The 21,446-nt window shown below is 39.1% G+C and overlaps 1 long non-coding RNA gene across 2 annotated transcripts; it reads right to left on the bottom strand.

Moving 5' to 3' along the window:
- Positions 1 to 4,776: 4,776 nt before the first annotated feature.
- On the bottom strand, positions 4,777 to 5,590 carry LOC122012197. Of its 2 annotated transcripts, none has more exons than XR_006120165.1 (3): positions 5,217 to 5,590; positions 5,008 to 5,108; positions 4,777 to 4,931 (listed from the first exon to the last, which is right to left on the bottom strand). It is a non-coding gene; the product is annotated as an uncharacterized LOC122012197 (long non-coding RNA). The 2 variants fall into 2 exon arrangements; XR_006120161.1 differs by having other exon boundaries at positions 5,008 to 5,098.
- Between the last annotated feature and the right edge of the window lie 15,856 nt (positions 5,591 to 21,446).

Genomic DNA, 21,446 nt, shown 5'->3' with positions numbered 1-21,446 from the left:
CTTGGCCGGGAGGTCGTGCAACCCTAGTCAAAGGATCGTGCATCCCTAACTAGGAGTGCATGCATCCCTGGTCGAGGGGTCGGGCGAGCGTGGAACTCTTATTGTTTGTGCACCCTTTTATTTGATTGTTGACTTCATAATATCGCGCATGCATCCTGGGGGGGGGAGGGTGAGCGTACAATTCTGGTATCTAATTATTATTTGTGTACCCTTCTATCTGATTTTTGACTTCATAATAGTGTTTGAGAAATCTTCTCTATTTGGTGTTGCTTGTGTAGACTTTAGTGTTTTTATACTAATTTTCTCGATATTTCTATAGAAAAAAATATGTTTGAGAACCAAGACACAAATCAGAATTTAAAAAAATATGAAACAATTATTATCAAAAATTATACAATGACTTATTATACAAGTGGAGAACGAAGGGAACAAGATTATTCCAAGTACCGTTGAGATTTGGGTTGCATGAAGGAACAATTGGGCTATATAGAAAAATGATAGCAAAATTCATCGACGACTCGAAACAATTGAAATATTGAGCTTGTTGGCCAAGCACGAGATCCATAAAACATACAGCTGGATCATAATCTGTTGTAGAATATGTAATAAACTTGGTGAGTTTACAATAAAATTATATAAGAATTTTTAATTATTAATGAACTTATTTTAATTTATAAAAAAACTTGTGTATGATGCAAATACTTTACAGAGATCTCCCACTTGTTGGGAGATATTTCGCAATACACACAAAAAAAGGATGACACTTTTGTCGATCCTTGATAAAAGCCATAGATGTAAGAATATAAATTTTATTACTACTCATATTTAATAATGAATAACTTTATTAATTATATATTAGATAATAATAATATTTTTTACATAGGATAATATAAATGATCGAATTGTACAAGCGTCTCAGCTTGTTATAGAGGGAGAGAAGTTACAGACTCTATCACACTTGCTATAAATGATATATATTATGAGGTTATCAGTAGAAGGAAAAAAACTTCCTCTATGATCTTAGCTCCTAGGCAAAAATTATATATAATCATGTGATGACTCCTACACTAAAGAGTCGTCCCAGTTCTTTATCTATTGAAATGTAAACGTTAAGACAAGAAAAATCAAGAATTGAGAGATCGTGTCATAACATTAGAGCAATTGATGGAAGATCAAGTCAAGACAACAATAGAGCAGCAAATCCAAAACGGTAGTAGAGTGACTAATATAGCAACGGAAATAAAATTCCATCACTAAATTTAGCTAAAATTTTCATAGAACTCCCTAATTGCGAAATTTAAATCTTATTTACATTCAAATTTCAATCTAACATTCAAAATTACTATCTACATTCACAAACCATCCACGATACATTCAACATTCACAAACCTTATTACATTCAACATTTACAAACCCATTCATTTATCAACAAAGCAACATTCAATGGTAGAGGTAGAATATTGGTTCAGTGTAGACAAATTGTGGCTACTGTTGATGGACACATTGCAGAGGATGCCTCCCTCGGACCAGTTCCAATGACAGACCCAATAGTAGTGCCAAGATAGCTTGAGGCCTCTGCAACTCATGAGCAGTGCTCACAAGCAACAAGGAATGCTTCTAGGGTGAGATGAGCATAAACAATAAAGAAATAATCCTTGGAAATTATTCCAAATAATGATGCTTCTTGAGTTGTAAATAAGGTCCATTATCCCCATAAGTGATACTGATATGACTACTATTTCTTACTGATGTATAACTTGTTATGTCCTGCAGTAGGTTGCCATTAGTTGTAAAATGAACACAAGGACATATGCCATGGAGTTTGTAGTAAAGCAAACAATTGAATTGTTGCTTTAGCAGTTTATTCTAATCAGTTGTTTCATCACTTACCCTTTTTTTATGCTCCTTAATTGTTTTCTTTGTTGTATTGTTAACCCTATCAAATAAGAAATGTGGTCAGATCAAGATTGACCGTCAATTCAGTTGGAAAATTAGTGTTGTTGACCCATAAATTAAATAAAGATAAGACGACTATTTCGTGAGTAGACCATTATAAACTAATTTCTTGAGTGAAGAAATTAATACTTAATGAAGGGTTAATCTGATACGATCGTACAAAAGTTTGACTCGTATATGAATTGGACTCATGGATGAGATTACATGAACATAATTTGAATATGTGGAACCATTGAGAGATGTGAAGTTATAATTAATTTCATTGATTGAATCAAATTGATTGATTAAAAAATTGATTGTAAATATTAATTAATTGATTAATTAATATTTATAATATATTAAATAAATAATTAATCAGATTAATCATTTGAATTAATGATAATTGATAAAATTTAAGTGAAAAGACACACCCCATGCCTTTTCATCTCTTAGAAGAAACATTTTATCTCTTAGGAGTAACCCTTCATCCGTATAAAAGAAATATCATTCCTTCCACTCAAATCACTCATTTTCACTCAATTCTCAAGTTGTGAATTTTCTTCTTAAGTTCTATTCTCCCTCTCCTCTCTTAAGAGTTTCAAGACTTCGAAAGTTCGACAGGGATCGAAATTTGGAGTACTCTTATTTCGAGACGCAAGTTGCTGTATTTTGGGAGACGATTGTCGATAAACCATAAGCACCTAGGCGGGACAATATTATCTTAAGGAAAGAAGGTCTAGTCATCACCTCAACCTTAATACTCTTATCCATAGGGATAAGGTTATCCGAAGGGAGTGTTTTGATATCCGAAGGGATAACTCGATGATCGATGAGACTTAGTTGACAATGATGATACCAAAAAGGATATGTCTATTACCCAAAGGGGTACCTCGATAACTGAAAGGGTGTGTTGAGAGTTAAAATGGGACAAGGTCCATGTCGCTATACTGAACTCCACCGGTTCAAGTCATCAACTTATCATCGAGATAACTAACTAGACCCAATTGTTGAATCAACACTGAAGATCTATATACATATAAAAATTTCCAACAATCTTAAGATAATATTTGTGGTTATGGCGATCGTGGGTCCGACTTCTACTGGAGAGAAATATAAGAAATAATAGTAAAAGACATTGCATTACTTGAAGAAAATGTACCTTTTAAGGTTACTATCAAAAGATGTCCTAGCGCATCTAAAAGTGAATGTTAAGCGATGGGAGAGTTATTTGCAAGGAAGAATAAAATTTTCCTATGCGATAACCATACCTTAAAAGGATGGACGATAAAATTATACCATGGGTATAATGTAACAATGATGGTCAAAGCTTTGTGGAAGTTATCTGACTAAAATCACAAAGTTAAGGATAGTGAGTTTAAATTATCCATAAGGAAAGACTTAAGATAGAAGATCAAGCCTACTTGGCCAAAAGCTATATTTGAGTCTAACTCAATAAGACCTAAGTGGAGGTCAAAATAAATGAGTTAGAAGGATTACATCACATGTCACTACAAGAAAAAAGTTGATAGACAACGCTTTAAAAACGTTGTCTATGTACCTGAAAAAGCGTTGTTAAAAGTACTGTTGTTAAAAGTCTGCTCAACGACAACACTTTAAAAGCGTTGTCGTTTGTAGCAATGACAACGCTTTTGCAACGTTTTAAAAGCGTTGTTGTTTTTTTTTCAAAAACAACATTATTACAACGCTTTAAAAGCGTTGTTGTTTTAAAAGACAACGTTTTAAAGCGTTGTCTTTTTAAAATAAACAAAAATCTATTTACAAAATTATTATTTTTATATTTAAAAAATGATTATTTTTCTTTTACCACAATAGTAAATTCGAATGTTTACAAAAACTATAATATTTACAAAAAAAATTCTATTTACACAATCACAGCCTACATAAGATTATGAACTCCTCTACCCAACAACAAAGCTCCCAAGTTAGTATATGCGACAACTAAGGCCCTTAGAGCATCCTTACAAGGCTTAATTACAGACTTTTGCATTCTTTCAAACACGTTGACAGCTTCCAAGAACTCACCATTCTGAATAAGGCCCCACATCATGATGCTCCATATGGTGTTGCTCTTCACTTGGCATTCATCATGCAACATGACTGCTGATTTCAATTCACCACATTTAGTATAGAAATCGACGAGAGTGGCACGTAGAACTGAGTCAATCTGTCAAGTTTTGATGGCATTGCAATGTACCTCTCTTCCACCAGGGAGATGCTCACACTTGGCGAATGCAGAGATGGGCAAAGTTAGAGTCTCATTGCTAGGAGTCACCTCTAGTCTCATCTTCCTATAGCACTTGACTACTCTGGAAACATCCCCTATGAAAGAGTAGGATGATAGGAGGATATTCCAAGAGGCAATGCTCCTGTTTTGAATGATGACAAACTTCATGACCTCTTCGAAGCAAGCCAATCTACTGAACATGCTCAAAATTGAATTTTGAAGCAACTCATGACTTTGGAGGCTTGCCTTGTTTGCAAATGCTTATAGTTGGCACCCTGCAACCTTGTCTTCGGAACCATAGCATGCTCGAAGCAAGACCGCCATTGTGACTTGATTCACCTCAAGACCCTCCGCTCGCATTTGGCAGAACAAGTGGAAGGCCTCGGGAGAGTCTCCCGCGCTAACATAGCTGGATAACAAGGACTTCCAAGTTACCACATCCCTAAGAGGCATTTCTTCGAATAGCCGGCGGGCCAAGGGGGCTCGACCATTCCTAGCGTACACCTCCATCATGGTGTTGCACAAATAGACATCAACTGCGAGACCAATCCTGATAGCGAGGGAATGGAAGGTTTCTTAGAGCTTAATTTGATTCTCCGAGGCACAGTTGAGGAGGGGAAGCGTGTAATGGTTGAGGTTGGCGTCGCCTTGATGGCGCATGGCGGAGAAGAGGGAGGAAGCGGTGCGAAAGTCGCCGACATCGAAAGCGTTGATTACAAGCGTGTGTTATCCTATCTTCAACAATCACAGCCTACATAAGATAATTTCACGTTAAAAAATGAGCAACTACCAACAATCCTTTAGAAATCGCACAGAACATATTTAACCATTCAGGGCGATCTGATCATCTTTAGCGCTCAACTTCCAAACGAAAGCAAGAGCGAGATTGAGGGGAAAATGTCAAAAAAATTCGAACATCTGCGAAAAACTACAACATCAAATCAGAGTTTAGATCTCTCCTCAAGTTATAGATCAATAATTCAATCACTGCGATCATCCCCTCTCCTTGAACGACGATATTTGTTAAAAGTGTTACCTGGGTAGCCAACTTAGCATCTCCAAAGAGGACGACCTCTCCGCCAAATCAGAGGCAGAGGTCATCGAAGAGGCTGAAGACCTCGCTGCTGGGCTGGTGGATGGAGGAGACAATGGTCTTGTTGTTGTCCACCACGATGTGCTTCAGCGTCTCCACCACGAAGAAGGCGGCTGCGTTGTCGAGCCCGGTGGTGGGCTCGTCGAGGAAGAGGAGTCACGACCGCGTCAGGATCTCCAGCGCGATGCTCAGTCTCTTCTTCTCCCCGCCGTTGATCCCCCTCATGTGCTAGTTCCCGATCAACCGGTCTGCGCACTCCTGCAGCTCCATCTCAAGGATCGTCACCTCCACCACCTTCACCACTGCTGCCATCTCTACCTCCCTCTTGCCTGCAGTCGGAAGTCGCAGGTGGGCCAAGTAGGTGATGGTTTCCCTCACGGTGAGTGCCCCTAGGAACACGTTCTCTTGCCTATATGCCGGAAAGGAAATGTCGCTTGGCTTCATTTGGCAAAGAGGAGTTAGGAGGGGAGGTTCATGGAAGAGTTCGCCGGAGAGGGTGTGAGATGAGGTTTGTGTGAGAGGGGTTCTGGAGGAGATCGAAGACGCGTGAGAGGGGTTCGGGGGGTATTCGAGAGATAAGTGGGTGCCGAGTGAAATCTAGGGTTTTTCTACTTCTTATCCAACGCTTCATATCATCCCAAATTTAGATGAGAATTTGACAATAGACAACGGTTTTTAAAAATTGTTGTCATAGACACTAAAAAATTGCTAATAGACAACGCTTTTCAAAAAGCGTTGTCTTTGACCTATAAAAATCAGTAATAGACAATAATTTTTAAAAAAACGTTGTCTATTAGTAAGAAAACAAAGAGATAGACAACGCTTTTCACTAAAAGCGTTGTAAAAAAAAAAAGACAACGTTTTTTTAAAAAAATGTTGTCTTTCAAGTGTTGTTAAATCCCAATTTTCTTGTAGTGTGTGTTGCAATTGACTAAGAAATTGAGTCACGTGTCTCTAGAAGAAAAATGCAATCATGATTAGCACTCCAATTAGATGGCTACAGCTATGGCTCGATATGATTGGAAGACTAAGAGGTGTATACTTCTTGTGTCAAGTGTCTCTTGAAGAGTAATATAATCCTAGTCAACACTCCAATCAGATGGCCACAGCTTCGGCTCAATGAGAATGGAAGACCAAGGGATGTATACTTCTTGAGTCGAGTGTCTCTCAAAGAGTAAATATCATCCTAGTCAGTACTCTGATCAAACGACCATAGTTTTGGCTTGATGACATTGGAAGACTAAGGAATGTATACTTCTTGAGTCAAGTGTCTCTCGAAGAGTAATATAATCCTGATCAGCACTCCAATCATACAACCGCAACTTTGGCTCGACGAGATTGAAAGACCAAGGGATGTATACTTCTTGAGTCAAGTGTCTCTCAAAAAGTAAAAACAATTCTAGTCAGCACTTCGATCAGACAATCATAGTTTGGCTTGATAAAATTGAAAGACCAAGGGATGTATATTTTTTGAGTTGAGTGTCTCTTGAAGAGTAAATGTAATCCTGGTCAACACTTTAATCAGATTATCATAGCTTTAGCTCGATGAAATTAGACGACCAAGTGATGCATATTTTCTAGATTGAGCACTTTTAAGAACAAGTGCAATCTAGTCATCATCCTGATTAGACAACCACAGTTTTTAACTTGGTGAAATCAGAAGATTGGAGTTATGGAGACTTGCTTTTATGAAAGATTAGGTTGTTGAAGTGTTTTAAAAACACTAGAAATGTGTTTGAAAAAAATCAACTAAGCAAGATCATTTATGGTGATGAGAGAGAATGCAAGATAATTCTCAAGAAATGCTTCTCGAGGAAAAGCAATATTCAATAGTCAACTATATCACATTCTCCTCCGTTCAACAATGGTGATAAAAGCTATATTGATTTTTTTTTTTGGAGGGGGTGATTAGCTCCAATCACTTCTTCAATGATGAGTTGTAGAGAAAAACACTCGAAGCAATACTAACACCCTTGACTTTACTTGGTATCCACCTCCTTGAGGTGACTAATCCAAGGATCCACTCCTCACTCATAGATACACTATAAAATCCTCCTTCTAGGAGGCGGAGAAGCCTCGTACAAACTTCAATACAAGAATACAACAAGATAAGGAAAGTAAATACACCAATGAGGAACCTTGAGCTTGATCTTTTGTTGCTTGGAAATATCTCTTGTAGACTAAGAAATGCAACAGCACTTCACACAAAAATCTTCCAAGAACTGGCAATGATGAGCGGAGGAGAGATGCTTTAAATCTTTGTCTCGTCTTTATATCCCGCAGATTAGAGCTCCTAATCAATTGATCTTATCCCCAATCGATTGCCACGTCAGATCCAAGTGCATCCAGCCGTCCAAACGTCGTAACAACCCTTTTTTCCTTTCTCCCAATCGATCACCTGATCGATTAAACACTTCTAGATCGATCACTCAATCGATCCAGATCGCCTCTATTCTCTCGCGAGAATCCTCGTAATCGATTGGGCACCTTCCTAATCTATTCACCATTTTCATGGCATAGATACTATATTTCTTGAAAAAACAGCTCCCATTCGATTAGTCAATCGATTCTGGGGCTTGAATTGATCAACCAATCGATCTAACCACTCTTTGTTTGTCATGAAGATAACACACCTAATCGATCACCTCATTGATTGGCGTAGCCCAATCAATGACCTGATCGATTGAAAATGTTTTTGTGTATCACGAAGAAATGCGCTCAATCGATCCACTGTTCAATTGGCGCATCACTCAATAGATCACTTGATTGATTTCCTAGCCCTAACTTTCTTAACCCAAGTCTAGGGTTCCCTTGCCCAACCTCTGATCAACCGTAACCTATTTGGGTTTCTCCACCAAGTGTCTGGTTAACCTTTTGACCTACTTGGACTTTGTCAACTTTTCATTGGATTTTCGATCATCAAATGCAGACCTCCTTGATCCTCTTGGATTTTTCTCTTGTCTAACCGTAGTTAGGACTTTACTTTGCCAATGTTGACCCACTTGGACTTCCCTTTGCTTAACCGCAGTTAAGGTTTTCCTTTGTCAACGTGCAATCTTCCTTGATCTACTTAGACTTTACTTGCCTAATCACAGTTAGAACTTTCCTTGTCAATGTACGGTCCTCTTTGACCCACTTGGACTTCCCTTTACCCAACCACAGTTAAGGTTTACCTTGCCAACGTGCGGTCCCCCTTGACCCACTTGGACTTTCCTTTGCCTAACCGTAGTTAGGACTTTTTTTGCCAATGTGTGGTCCTCCTTGACTCACTTGAACTTTCCTTGCCAACGTACGGTCCTCCCTAAGCCACTTGGACTTTTCCTTTACCTAAGCCTCGAGTTAGGACTTGTCTTGCCTAACCTCCAATTATGACTTTACCAGTCAAGTATTGGTCCTTCTTGACCTTTCTCACATATTATCCAACAATATATTGTCCAAACATCATAACTCAAGCTCGAATCCACTCAAGCTTAGTCAAACTGGTAAGCCTTCACTTGGGGAACGATTGCACCAACAATCTCCCCTTCTTTGATATTTGACAATATGTTTAAATTAGGCTAACCCATATTATCCCAACTCCAACTTCATCCCATGCTTGAAGCATGAATGTGAATTTCTAACTTAAAGCCCACATTTTCTCCCCCTTTGACACACATTAAAAAAATTCTTCCCCTTAAGAGTCAATTTTGTCAAAGGAACACAATGAAAGTCTCATACCTTTCATTATATCCTATGCTCACCCTTGAACATATATCGCATGCTCAACCTTGAGCCTATATCATATGCTCACCCTAGAGCACCATATCATATACTCACCCTAGAGCACCCATACATCTACAATGAAGATTTTCAATCTTTTATTATTTCTAATGCTCATCCTTAAGCACTTATAACAATCAAGGTTCCCAACCTTCCATTGCTTTCTTGTCCCAAAAAAAATTTAAATCATATCTTTTAAGGAGAAATTCCCCCTCAAAATATGTCCCAAACTTCTATCATTGCACCAACAATGACTTGGAGTTCCTAAACTTTTAGGAAACTCAAAATTTAAAGTTTTGAGATTCAAAATTCTACTTTAAAAATAAACTTCCCTTAAACTTTAAGTTAGTTTTCTTTAACCATTCCATTCTTATTTTTATCAAGAAAACTTCCTTTAAATACTTATAAATACATTTCAGAGGGTTAGAGATGATTAATTTGACTAAACGTGGCTTAATGGACTAAAATCAAACCATGTAAACCAAAAACAGCCTTCCTAATCGATTGGTTTCAGCTACCAATCGATTGTAGTATCTCTAAATCGATTGAAGTTGAGATTCAATCGATTACAGCCACCTTAATCGATCAGTTGATTGATCTAAGGGGTGCTTAATCGATCGCTTGATCAATTTTACTAGCATTTGTGCTCGTGAAGATGGCCTTTAATTAATTGACTAATCAATTCATGCCTGGATGAATCAATTGCTTGATCGATTGACATTTCTAAATTTTTTTATTTTATTTTTAGATCAAAATTTAGAAATCCCTAAATAATTCTATAAAAAATCATTAAACTTTACGTAAACATTATTTATGTCATATACTATTAGGAAAAAGCAGTTTTCTATGAAAATAGTCACTATTTTTAAAGATTGACGTAAAATTAGAAATCATTAAAAATTTTTTTTAATGTTTCACTCTACTTTGTGTCTAACTAATCAATGATAACTCTTAATAAAAGATAGACTTCACCAAGGTTTTCCAAAGTGATTTTGAAATAATTTTCAAAACATAATTTTCAATCATATTTTTTTATGTTAAATTCACATGACTTATACACTAACTTTCCTAATGATTGGACTTCTCATAATCTATTATTAAGATTAAATTTAAACTTAAAAAGATACACTAAATCAATACTTTGAATTTTGTTCATCTTTCAAACATCTCACTTGTATCTAGTGTGTCTCAAAAACACATACAAGTTAAGCCTATGGTTCTTATGAGATGTACAATAGGTTTTTTCTAAAACTAAGGGACATTTAAACTGTGATCATTCAACCTAGCATGTCAATTGATATCATTACCCTTAATTACAAGGAATTTTAAAATAATGCATGAAAATGATTATGATATATATCAAATGTATATTTTAAAAAAAGAAAAATTATCATGAATAATGATGTATGTATGACATGACATATGATATTTTTATAAATATATGTGAATGCTAAATATGATGTCATGCATATGATGGACATACAATCATGACAATTTTAGCATAAAGGAAATATCTAGATTATTTATCTAAGTACCACTAACTAATCGCTAAATTTAAAAATAATCCTTAGTTTCCCTATCTCCCAAAGAAATTATCAAAATCCCAACTTGGTATTTCTTTGACTTCTATCCTAATTATGTAAATTTAATTAGGTCCAAATCTTTAAATTTTGGCACATTTTACTCTTCTAAAGAGTATGTTGGTGCGGTTAGCACTAACGATTTAACCCAGGTTTTGATGAATGACAAATCAGGTTAAGTTAGTTTGTTGTGATCTAACACTCTGACTGAGTGTGCAGGAGAAGTCCAGACAGGTCGACGGGCTGACCGGATGTCTGGCACGAAGTCCAGCTAGGTCGACGGGCTGACCGGATAGCTGGCGAGAAGTCGGGCGGGCCGGACGCTTGGCGAGAAGTCCACCTAGGTCGGCTGACCGGATAGTCGCCGAGAAGTCCAATCGACGGGGACCGGACGCTTAGTGAGAAGTCCAGCTAGGTCGACGGGTGGACCGGATAGTGGAGAAGTCCAGACGGGTCAAGGGCTGACCGGACATCCGGCGGTAAGTGAGGTAAGTCACTGGAGGGGAGTGACTGCGAGGACGCGTTCCCGGGAAGGGAACATTAGGCATCGATCCGGTTTAGATCCATTTCGGATATCTAAGTCGAGATCGTGACTAGATTCCGATCTCGGAAAGACGGAATCTAAGTCATACTCTTGTTGTTAATTTTTATTACTTAGCGTATCTATAAAAATGTGCTTACAATCTGTGCTGCAGGGTTTTTATTTGCCTCGGACTAACACTGTTTTGCAGGTAGGAAACAGTGAGGGTCCGGGCGCCCGGGATGGTTCTGGGCGCCCGGAAGTCCGGGCGCCTGGAAGGTATCCAGGCGCCCGGAGGCAAGTTTTATCCCCAGGACGACGTTGACACTTGGAGCATGCTGGTTGGGAGTGTTACGTCACATTCCAGGCGCCCGGAAGGGATCCAGGCGCCCGGAGCAGCATATAAAAGAAGCCCCAGGCAGGAGCTTCAAGATATCTGTGTTTTGAGAACTCTGAGTTCAATCACTCTGCTACTCTGCGCTCCAACGACGTTCACAAAGCTCCGACGACTCACTCCGATTTTCTTTTAATTCATTATTTGTCGGTATAGCTTTGTTTTTCTTTCATTAGCAATATTTGTACGTAAATTGTAATTATCTGAATTGCTAGTGAATTGCCCAACGAAAGTACTCAAGGAGTACGGGCCTTCGAGTAGGAGTCGTCACAGGCTCCGAACGAAGTAAAAATCAACCGTGTTCATCTCTTTACTTCCTTACTTTTCCGCTGCGTTTTAACTCGAGATTTTCGAATCGATATTCACCCCCCCCTCTATCGAATCTAACGGTCTTACAGAGTAAACATCAATCCTTCATTTTCAAGGTATAACAATACCTTGAAAATGCTACAAGGTGTCAACTTCATTAAGGTTGGGTTAATTACCCTTCCAATTAGAGTTGGTAGTCTCTAAACCTATCTAGAGTATAGAGAATACACTCTTAGGAACCCAAAATATATTGGTTCTCCTTGGGTGCTCTAGGTACTCCTTAGGGATAATTTCCCTTAATACCTTCCTAATGACCTTCCTAGCTAGGCTTCTTAGAAGCATTGGTCACACTAGACTTCTCATAGTCAACTCTAGGGATAACTTCCCTTGTGACCTTCTTAGTGACTTCCTTAAGCTTCTTAAAAGTCTTAGTCATACTAGTCTTTTCAAAGTTACTTCTAGGGATAACTTCCCTTGTTATCTTGACTTGACTTCTAGACCTAAGGTTAGTTCCATAGTTATATAAAACTATATGGTATGAGGGCATATTCTCTTTAACTTTTGATTTATAACCCAAACCTCTCTTATCATTGAATGAGTCTTCCCTATTTACCCTTCAATCTTGTTCATTTGACCTCTTAAAGACATTTTCTTTTCTTTTAAGGGTCTTTTTCAATTTATCAAGTCTTGATCTCAAGGCTTGATTTTCTCTTCTTAAATCCTTAAATTTGGATTTTCTTATTTTTCTTGGGCATTTTTATCTTTAGAATTCTTGCCCAAATTATTATCTACCTTCCTAACCTTAGTGAGGTATAGAATTCTTGCTCAAATTATTATCTACCTTCCTAACCTTAGTGAGGTAGTCCTAGCATGAAATAGTTTATAATTAACCCTAGATTTTTCATGCTTTCTATTTACATGATAAATAGCATTAAAATGATAAAATTTATATCTAGTATATTCTTTATCATGACAAAGAAATATTATTAACTAATGGTACTTTAGTGTTATTCTTGGAAACTCTCCCTCGACTTGAACTTCCTCCTTTCTTCTTGGCTGGATCTCTTCCCCTTGGATATTGATTCAAATAATGCCCCTTTTGATTGCAAGAAAAGTACACAATGTACTCCTTGTCTTTACGTACCATGGGGCTGACCTCCTTTGGCTTTCCCTTACCCTTAGGTGCCACTTGACCCTTCATCTTGGTCAACTTTGGACACTTGTTCTTGTAGTGTCTATTTTCCCTACACTCAAAGCAAATGATATAATTTTTATTTTTATAAATTGAAATTGCTATATTTTCTTTGCTTGTAGGAGTGGCATATGATCCTTCTTCATTTAACTTGGAAGTAGAGGTTTCTTCTTGCTCCAGTGTCAAAGATTGACGCTCCCCCTTAATCCTTGAGGTGGATGCCTCTTCAATATCCTCCTCGGGCGTTCAACATCTTTCAACTTCTGAATCCACATGTATATGATACAAAGACTTTGCCTCTTTACATTTTGCTTCACTTTGCCCCGAGGTTGGATCTTCATAAAGTTTTGCCAATTTACTCCAAAGCTCCTTGGCGTCTTGAAAATTTTCAACTTTGTACAATATGATGTTTGGAAATAGATTAACCAATAATTTGGTTACTTTGTCGTTTACCTCACACCTCTTGATTTGTTCCTCATTCCATTTCTTCTTCTTGAAGAGCTTTCCCTTTGAACCTCTTGAAGCTTCAAAATCCTCCATTAGAGCAAACTATTGTTCTATCTCCATCATGAGAAAATTCTCAACCTTTGATTTCCAAAGGTTGAAGCTTCCAATGCTAAATGGTGGAGGTGCTTGGATATTGTATCTGAATCCATCTCTAAACTCCATCTTTGAACTTGAGCTCCCTGACAATGAATCTTTGACTTTGAAATTAGGACTTCAAGCTTCAATGTCTTCTTCATCCTCTAGCTTATTGATCTCTCGACGATTAGTCCAATGAAGAGCAACCTCGCTCTGATACCACTTGTTAGAACACTCCAGTGAGCTAGAGGGGGTGATTATCTCTAATCACTTCTCCAATGATGAGTTGCAGGGAAAAACACTCGAATCAATACTAACACTCTTGACTTTACTTAGTATATGTTAGTGCAGAGAGTATCAAACGATCAAATCTGTGTTTTGATAATGGTAAAGGGGTTCAAAGTTAAGTTGTCTTGCTATCTAACAAGTTAAATTAAGTGTGTAGGAAAGTCCTAAGCGATTTGGCAAAGGAAAGTCTTAGTTATAACTAGGCAGGTGGAAAACTCTAGCTGTGGTTAGGCATCAAAGTCCTAGTCTGGGGGAATGGACAAATCCTAGGCGGGTTGAGGACTTGGGCAAAATCTTAGTGTCGAGGACACTAGGGGAAAATATCGGGGGTCGTGGACACCAGGTGGAAGACTAGAAGGGTCAGGATCGAATGTTCAGCATGAAGTCCTGACGTCTCGGATGCTGAGCAAAAGTCCAGACGATCTGGAGGATCGATTTGGAAAAAGGTAATTTCTCCTGAGAGGAGTAGGTGATGACGTGTTCCTATTGAGGGAACAATAAGTGTCGATTCGACCTAGGATTTCCAGAAAATCTGAAAGTCAGAACCAGACAGTCCAGAGACTATCAAATAATTTATTATTCATATTTTATTGTGCTAACTTTATTTTATAGGGTATGCTTGGTATTTTAGACTAACGTATTTTATAGGGAGTGAAAAGCACATAAAAGGCACTAATGAATAGTGTTCAAAGCGCCTCCGGGGTTGTTGGAGGTGCCTCGGGAGGCTTGGCTGAAAGCCCGTGCGAAGAGGCATGAAGGCGCCTTCCAAGAGCCTGAAGGCACCTTGGAGTTGGGATGGAAGGTGCCTTCCATGTGCTTGAAGGCGCCTTTGAACGGATGAAGTTCATAGAAAGTGGAGCTTATCGATACCGCAGATTTGGGGATAGAAATCTGAGCTGGAGGCGCCTTCAATGGGGTTGAAGGTGCCTTCAACAACCCATAGAAGAAGACCACGAGCAGATGCTTCAATACACTTCATTTTTGCAATCTTTCTCTTGTGTGTTGCTCTAAAGACGATCCTGCGACTTCAGGACACGACTCTGACGATCGAATTACGCGACTCCGACAACTGAAAGCACAACCCTCTAGATCCTTAAAAGTTGTCAGTATAAATTTCAATTGTTGTACTTAAATATGTTGTACTCATCTTTGTAAAAAAAATTCTTACTGATAGTGAATTGTCCAACAAAAGTGATCAACGACCGCGGGCTTTGGAGTAGGAGTCGTCAAAGGCTCCGAACCAAGTAAACCAAAAGTGCCAACATTTGTTTACTTTTTTCCTTTCTTTCATTTCCGCTGCATTTTACTCGATCGAAGATTTTCTGAAAAGAGTGAAAAAAGCCACGAGCACTATTCACCCCCTCTAGCGCATCTCGATCCTACACTGTCCACCTCCTTAAGGTAACTAATTCAAGGATCCACTTCTCACTCATAGATACACTATGAAATCCTCCTTCTAGGAGGTGGAGAAGCCTCATACAAACTCTAACATGAGAATACACTAAAAATACAATAAAAGATACAACAAGACAAGGAAAGTAAATACACCAATAAGGAACCTTGAGCTTGATCTTTTGTTACTTGGAAATGTCTCTTGTAAACTTAAAAATGCAACATCACTTCACACAAAAATCTTCTAAGCACTGACCATGATGAGCACAAGAGAGGAGATGCTTTTGAGTCTTCGTCGTCGCCTTTATATCTCGTGGATTAGGGCTCCCAATTGATTAGCCATACCCCCAATTGATTATCACGTCAGATCCGAGCATATCTAGTCGTCCAAACCTCGCAACAACTTTTTTTCCTTTCTCCCAATCAATCACCTGATCAATTAAGCACTTCTAGATCGATCACTCAATCGATCCAGATCACCTTTGTGCTCTCACGAGAACCCTCATAATCGATTGTGCACCTTCCTAATTGATTCACTATTTTCACGACACAACTACTGTGCTTTGAGAAAAATCAACCCCAATCGATTAGCCAATCGATTCCAGGGCTTGAATCGACCAGCCAATTGATCCAGCTGCTCTTTGTTTGTTGTGATAACGTGCCTAATCGATCACCCGATCAATTGACGTAGCCCAATTGATCACTCGATTAATTGGAAACACTTCTGTGCGTCACAGAGAAATGCGTTCAATATATCGATCCACTAATCGATTGTTGCATCACTCAATCAATCACTTGATCAATTTCCCAACCCTAACATGTTTAACCTAAGTCTAGGGTTCCCTTGCCAATCTCCAGTCTACCATGACCTATTTGAACTTTTTCACCAAGTGTCCGGTCAATCTTTTGACCCACTTGTGTTGGACCCCGTGGTTGTTTTGATGTGATCAGCCAAGTTAGGTTAGACCCTACTTGTTATTTGATCCCTGTGTCTAAGTGTGCAGGAGCTTAGGAGCGCAAGAAGTCGAGTGGAAGACGTGGCTAGCGAGAAGGACGACATGGGAAGGGAGTCGACAGGCTCGGTGCGTTCCAAGGATGAGAGAGCTACGGAAGAGTACACCGCTGGACGAGAAGAACGTGCACGACGTTCGAGGGATGAGAAGCCGGGTCGAAAGCCTGCTCGAGGAGAAGGCCGAAAATTGAGTTCGGGTGAACCCTATTTCGGTTGGCCACAATCACCCAAGCGATCAGAACTTCGAAAGCCTTCGTGAAGATGAAGAAAGCTGAAGAAGCCATTGAAGGCGCCCTCAACAGTGTTGAAGGCGCCCTAAACATTGAAGGCGCCTTCAACACTGATGAAGGCGCCCTCAACATTGAAGGCGCCTTCAATAGTGTTGAAGGCACCTTCAACCTGGTCAACTCGACCGTTTGCGCGTGGATAAAGTTTTATCTGCTCACCTCGGCTGGAGGCGCCCTTAAGGCTCGAGATAAGTTTTCCAGGAGCTATATAAAGGCCCCTGGAGCTAGGAAATAAATCATTCAACTAAGTATTAAATTCCTAGCAACTTATAAGAGCTTTTAGTGTGTAAAAAGCTTCTTCGCCTTCAGAGAATGAGACTTTCTTAGTACACCTGTTCGACTGCCTTGGATTAATAACCCCTTGGATTGTAACCAAGTTAAATTTCCTGTCTCCCTTTTATTACTGCTATTTTATATTTTTATTGCTGTTATTTTTTTGAGTTGAAAAGTCTTGAGGAGGGTATTCTTTATTTGCAGGCAATTCATGCCGGTCCCGCTACACCAACAAGTGGTATCAGAGCCAGACAACCTCAGAAGGACTGACCGCTGACTGAAACATCAAGATCAAGACGATGGCGGGAATAAGCATTCAACCCTCAAAATTCGATGGAGACTTCTCTACATGGAAGCGAAGAATGGAGGTATTTTTTAAAACGGATTTCAATATTTTACTGACAATGAAATATGCTTTTTCAGTCCCAAAAGATAAAGAAGAGTACCAATGGAAGAAAAAGGAGCAAGCCGATTTCGTGGCCAACGGAAAGGTGGAATTCCACCTGCTTAACGTTCTGCCGCTCCAGGAGGTAAGTCGGATCGGAAGCTACAACTTCGCCAAAGACCTCTGGGAAAAATTCCTGAAGCTCCACGAAGGCACTTCAGAAGCAAAGTTAGTAAGGCGGGACATCCTCCGAACTCAGCTGACGAATCTTCGGATGAACAACGGCGAGAAGGTAGCGCAACTCCAAGCGAGAATCAAAGAGCTAATAACTCAGCTAAATAATCTCGAAGAATCGGTAACAAACCGAGACTCGATCCGGTACACGCTCAATGCCTTCCCAAGATCTCCAGAATGGGTGTCCTTAGTAGATGCATACTACATCTCTAAGGACTTTGAGGTAAGTACTTTAGCGAATTTGTTTTCTACATCTGAACTTCACAAGTCTCGAATTGCAGAGCCAAGTCAAGTGAAGTCAAATCTCAATATTGCGCTACAAACTGAGATGGATGATCCTGACTCTGAAGCGTCAATCAACGAATCTGAAGTGGCTCTACTGGCAAGAAAGTTAAATAAATTTATTAAAACTAATAAATTTAGATCGCAGTCGAGAAAGCATCAACACAACAAAAGGATGGTCCAATGCTACAACTGCAACGAGGAAGGGCACATCAAGGATGACTTCCCAAAACTAAAGAAAAGGGACAAGGAGAAGTCTCAATGGCCGACGTCCTCGAAGCGCAAGAGTCTGAAGGCTACATGGGATGAATCGTCATCCTCAGAATCAGAAGTCGATGTCTTCTTGGTATTAGCACTGATGGCCAACCATCTTTTTGAAGAAACCAGCTCGGAGATGAGCATAGATGAAGGGGGAGGATCATCAGAAGAAGAAAGCTGCAATGAAGGGGGAGCATCAGAAATAGAGGTAAGTGAGGTACGTAATCTGACTCTCAAGCAGTCCTTTTAATTCATAAAAGTTATCACTAAAGACTTAGTTAAATTAGAAAAGGAGAATAATGAGTTGAAGTTAAACTTAGCAAAAGCATGCTCACTAGAAATGTACGATAATTTAAAATTAGAGAATGAGAAATTGAAAAATGAAGTTGAAAAATTGAAAAATAATTATGCATGCTTAAATAAATTCCCAAAATCAAAACTTAGGATATATGGAAAATTGAATTGGCATATTAGAAAACATCAAGGATAACTTAGAAAAGTTCACAAAAGTTATGTACCCCCTAAATTCTTGATTAATCCAGTAGGAAGGAACCTTTACTGGGTTCCAAAATCTTTTCTAGACTAAATTTTTTTATTGAGTTAAAGCTTTCAGCGAGAAAATTAAACGTTAAAGTTTCTTTATGAGGCTTTGTCTAAGGAAGTGGTTGTTGCTCCAATAACCAAGAAAGCCTAGTGCCTCGCCACGACCTGGAAACCAAAATATTGAAATAAATTGTTTAATTAACTTTCTGATAAAGCATTAAAATTAGAATGAAATAATACTTTAAAAAAGTTTTTCAAACTTTTTTTAAAAAATTTTCAAAAATATTTTTATACTTATAAAAATGTTTTATGCATAAAATTTTTACTTAGAAAAATTTTCAAATAATATTTTTTTGCCCAAGTTAAAATTTTCTTCTACTTAAAAGAAAATAAAAAATAGTTATGTTTGCAAAATCTTTAAAATTTTTAGCAATTATTTTGAAAAGGATTTCTTTTAAAACTTGAAGTTTTCCTTAGAAAACTTCTACTTGAAAATTATGACCCCATATTTTTTATGTGATCAAAGGGGGAGAGATAGGAACAAGGAACAAGTTTAGGGAGAGTTAAGAATTAAAAATTTCTTTTTCTTAGTGTTACAAATTCTATTATTGCAATCTTTATGCTAAAACTGATAGTTTAGTAATTTCTATAAATTACTGTTTATCTATTTTTCCCTAACTTGAACTTAGGTTGATGCACATCAAAAAGGGGGAGATTGTTGGACCCCGTGGTTGTTTTGATGTGATCAACCAAATTAGGTTAGGTCTTGCTTGTTATTTGATTCCTGTGTCTAAGTGTGCAGGAGCTTAGGAGTGCAGGAAGTCGAGCGGAAGACACAGCTAGAGAGAAGGACGACACAGGAAGGGACTCGACGGGCTCGGTGCGTCCGAAGGACGAGAGAGCTGCGGAAGAGTACACCGATGAATGAGAAGAACGTGCGCGACGTTCGAAGGATGAGAAGCCAGGTCGGAAGCTTGCTCGAGGAGAATGCCAGAAATTGGGTTTGGGTGAGCCCTATTTCGGTTGGTCGCAACCACCCAAGCGATCAGAACTTCGGAAGCCTTCGTGAAGATGAAGAAAAGCTGAAGAAGCCATTGGAGGTGCCCTCAACAGTGTTGAAAGCGCCCTAAACATAGAAGGCGCCTTCAACACTGATGAAGGTGCCCTCAACATTGAAGGCACCTTCAATAGTGTTAAAGGCGCCTTCAGCTTGGTCAACTCAACCATTTGCGCGCAGATAAAGTTTTATCTGCTCACCTCGGCTGGAGGCGCCCTGAACCTCGTTGGAGGCGCCCTTAAGGCTCGAGATAAATTTTCCAAGAGCTATATAAAGGCCCCTGGAGCTAGGAAATAAATCATTCAACTAAGTATTAAATTCCTAGCAACTTGTAAGAGCTTTTAGTATGTAAAAGGCTTCTCCGCCTTCAGAGAAGGAGACTTTTTTAGTGCGCCTGTTCAACTGCCTTGGATTAACAACCCCTTGGGTTGTAACCAAGTTAAATTTCCTATCTCCCTTTTATTACTGCTATGTTATATTTTTGTTGCTATTATTTTTTTGAGTTGAAAAGTCTTGAGGAGGGTATTCTTTATTTGCAGGCAATTCACTCCTCCCCTCTTGCCGGCCCCGCTGCACCAATAACTTGGACTTTGTCAACTTTCCGTTGGACTTTCGATCGCCAATGTGGACCTCCTTGATCCACTTGGATTTTCCTCTTGCCTAAATATAGTTAGGACTTTTCCTTACCAACGTGTAGCCCTTCTTGACCCACTTGAACTTTTCTTTATCTAACCGCAGTTAGGGTTTTTCTTTGCCAACATGTCATCCTCCTTGATCCACTTGGACTTTTTTTGCCTAACCATAGTTAGGACTTTCCTTGCCAACGTTGTTAGGGTCGATTTGTAGCTAGGGGTGAATAGCTCATCGTGCTTTGTTTTCTTGCTTCGATGTTGTTGATTTGCAACGGAATAAACTTGAAACAAGACTCATAATGCTAACACAAGGATTTACTTGGTATTCGCCTCAGGAAAAGGTGACTAATCTAAGGATCCACACATGACACGCTCTCCACTAAGAAAAACACTCCTTCTCAATAACTATCGAAGGCGGAGAAGCCTTATACAAACTCTCAATACAACAAGAAGAAAAGAAGAAGCAAATACAAAGAAAATCTTACAAGATTTACACAAATAAAACCCTAGCTAACTTCTTCTTCTTGTGTGGAACGCCTCTTGACTTTGGAAGTGTAGCAACACTTTGCTCCAAGAAGCTTCAAGAACTAGCGAGATCACTTGAGAGAATCGTGAGAGAAGAAGTGGAGAGATCCGAACGAAGGAGGCTCGCCATGGCTTAACTGTGCACTTCCTTCACAACGGTCATATCCCAATAGATCGACCAATCGATTGGGGAGGCTTGAATCGATCGGGTGATCGATTCAGAGCATCTCTGTGCTTTGTTGGAAAAGGCTTGAATTGATCACCTGATCGATTCAACCTTCCTCGAGTCGTGCAAGAATTCCAGCTCCAATCGATCGATTGGGGATGCTTCTATGCTCGCGATTCAGGCTCCCAATCGATCGGTCGATCGATTGGGCTGTAGTCTATTGCAGCACTCTCCCAATCAATTGGTCGATCGATTGACCACCCTTGACTTGCTTAACTCAGGTTAAAGGGTTCTCAAATCTAACATCCAATCAATCGTGACATGTTGGAACTGCTCATGCCTAGCATCTGGTCAATCTTGAACTATTGGGACTTCTTCACCAAGTGTCAGATCACTCCTTTGACCTACTTGGACTTTTCTCCTCGTGCTAAGTGATCGGTCAACCTCGACCCACTTGGACTTACCGTTTCATGCCAAAGTATCCGGTCCTCCATAACCCACTT

Source organism: Zingiber officinale, chromosome 1B (genome assembly GCF_018446385.1).
Source record: "Zingiber officinale cultivar Zhangliang chromosome 1B, Zo_v1.1, whole genome shotgun sequence".
Classification (NCBI taxonomy): domain Eukaryota; kingdom Viridiplantae; phylum Streptophyta; class Magnoliopsida; order Zingiberales; family Zingiberaceae; genus Zingiber; species Zingiber officinale.
Note: the sequence above shows the minus strand (reverse complement) of the source record. Positions and strands in the feature narration are given on the sequence as shown.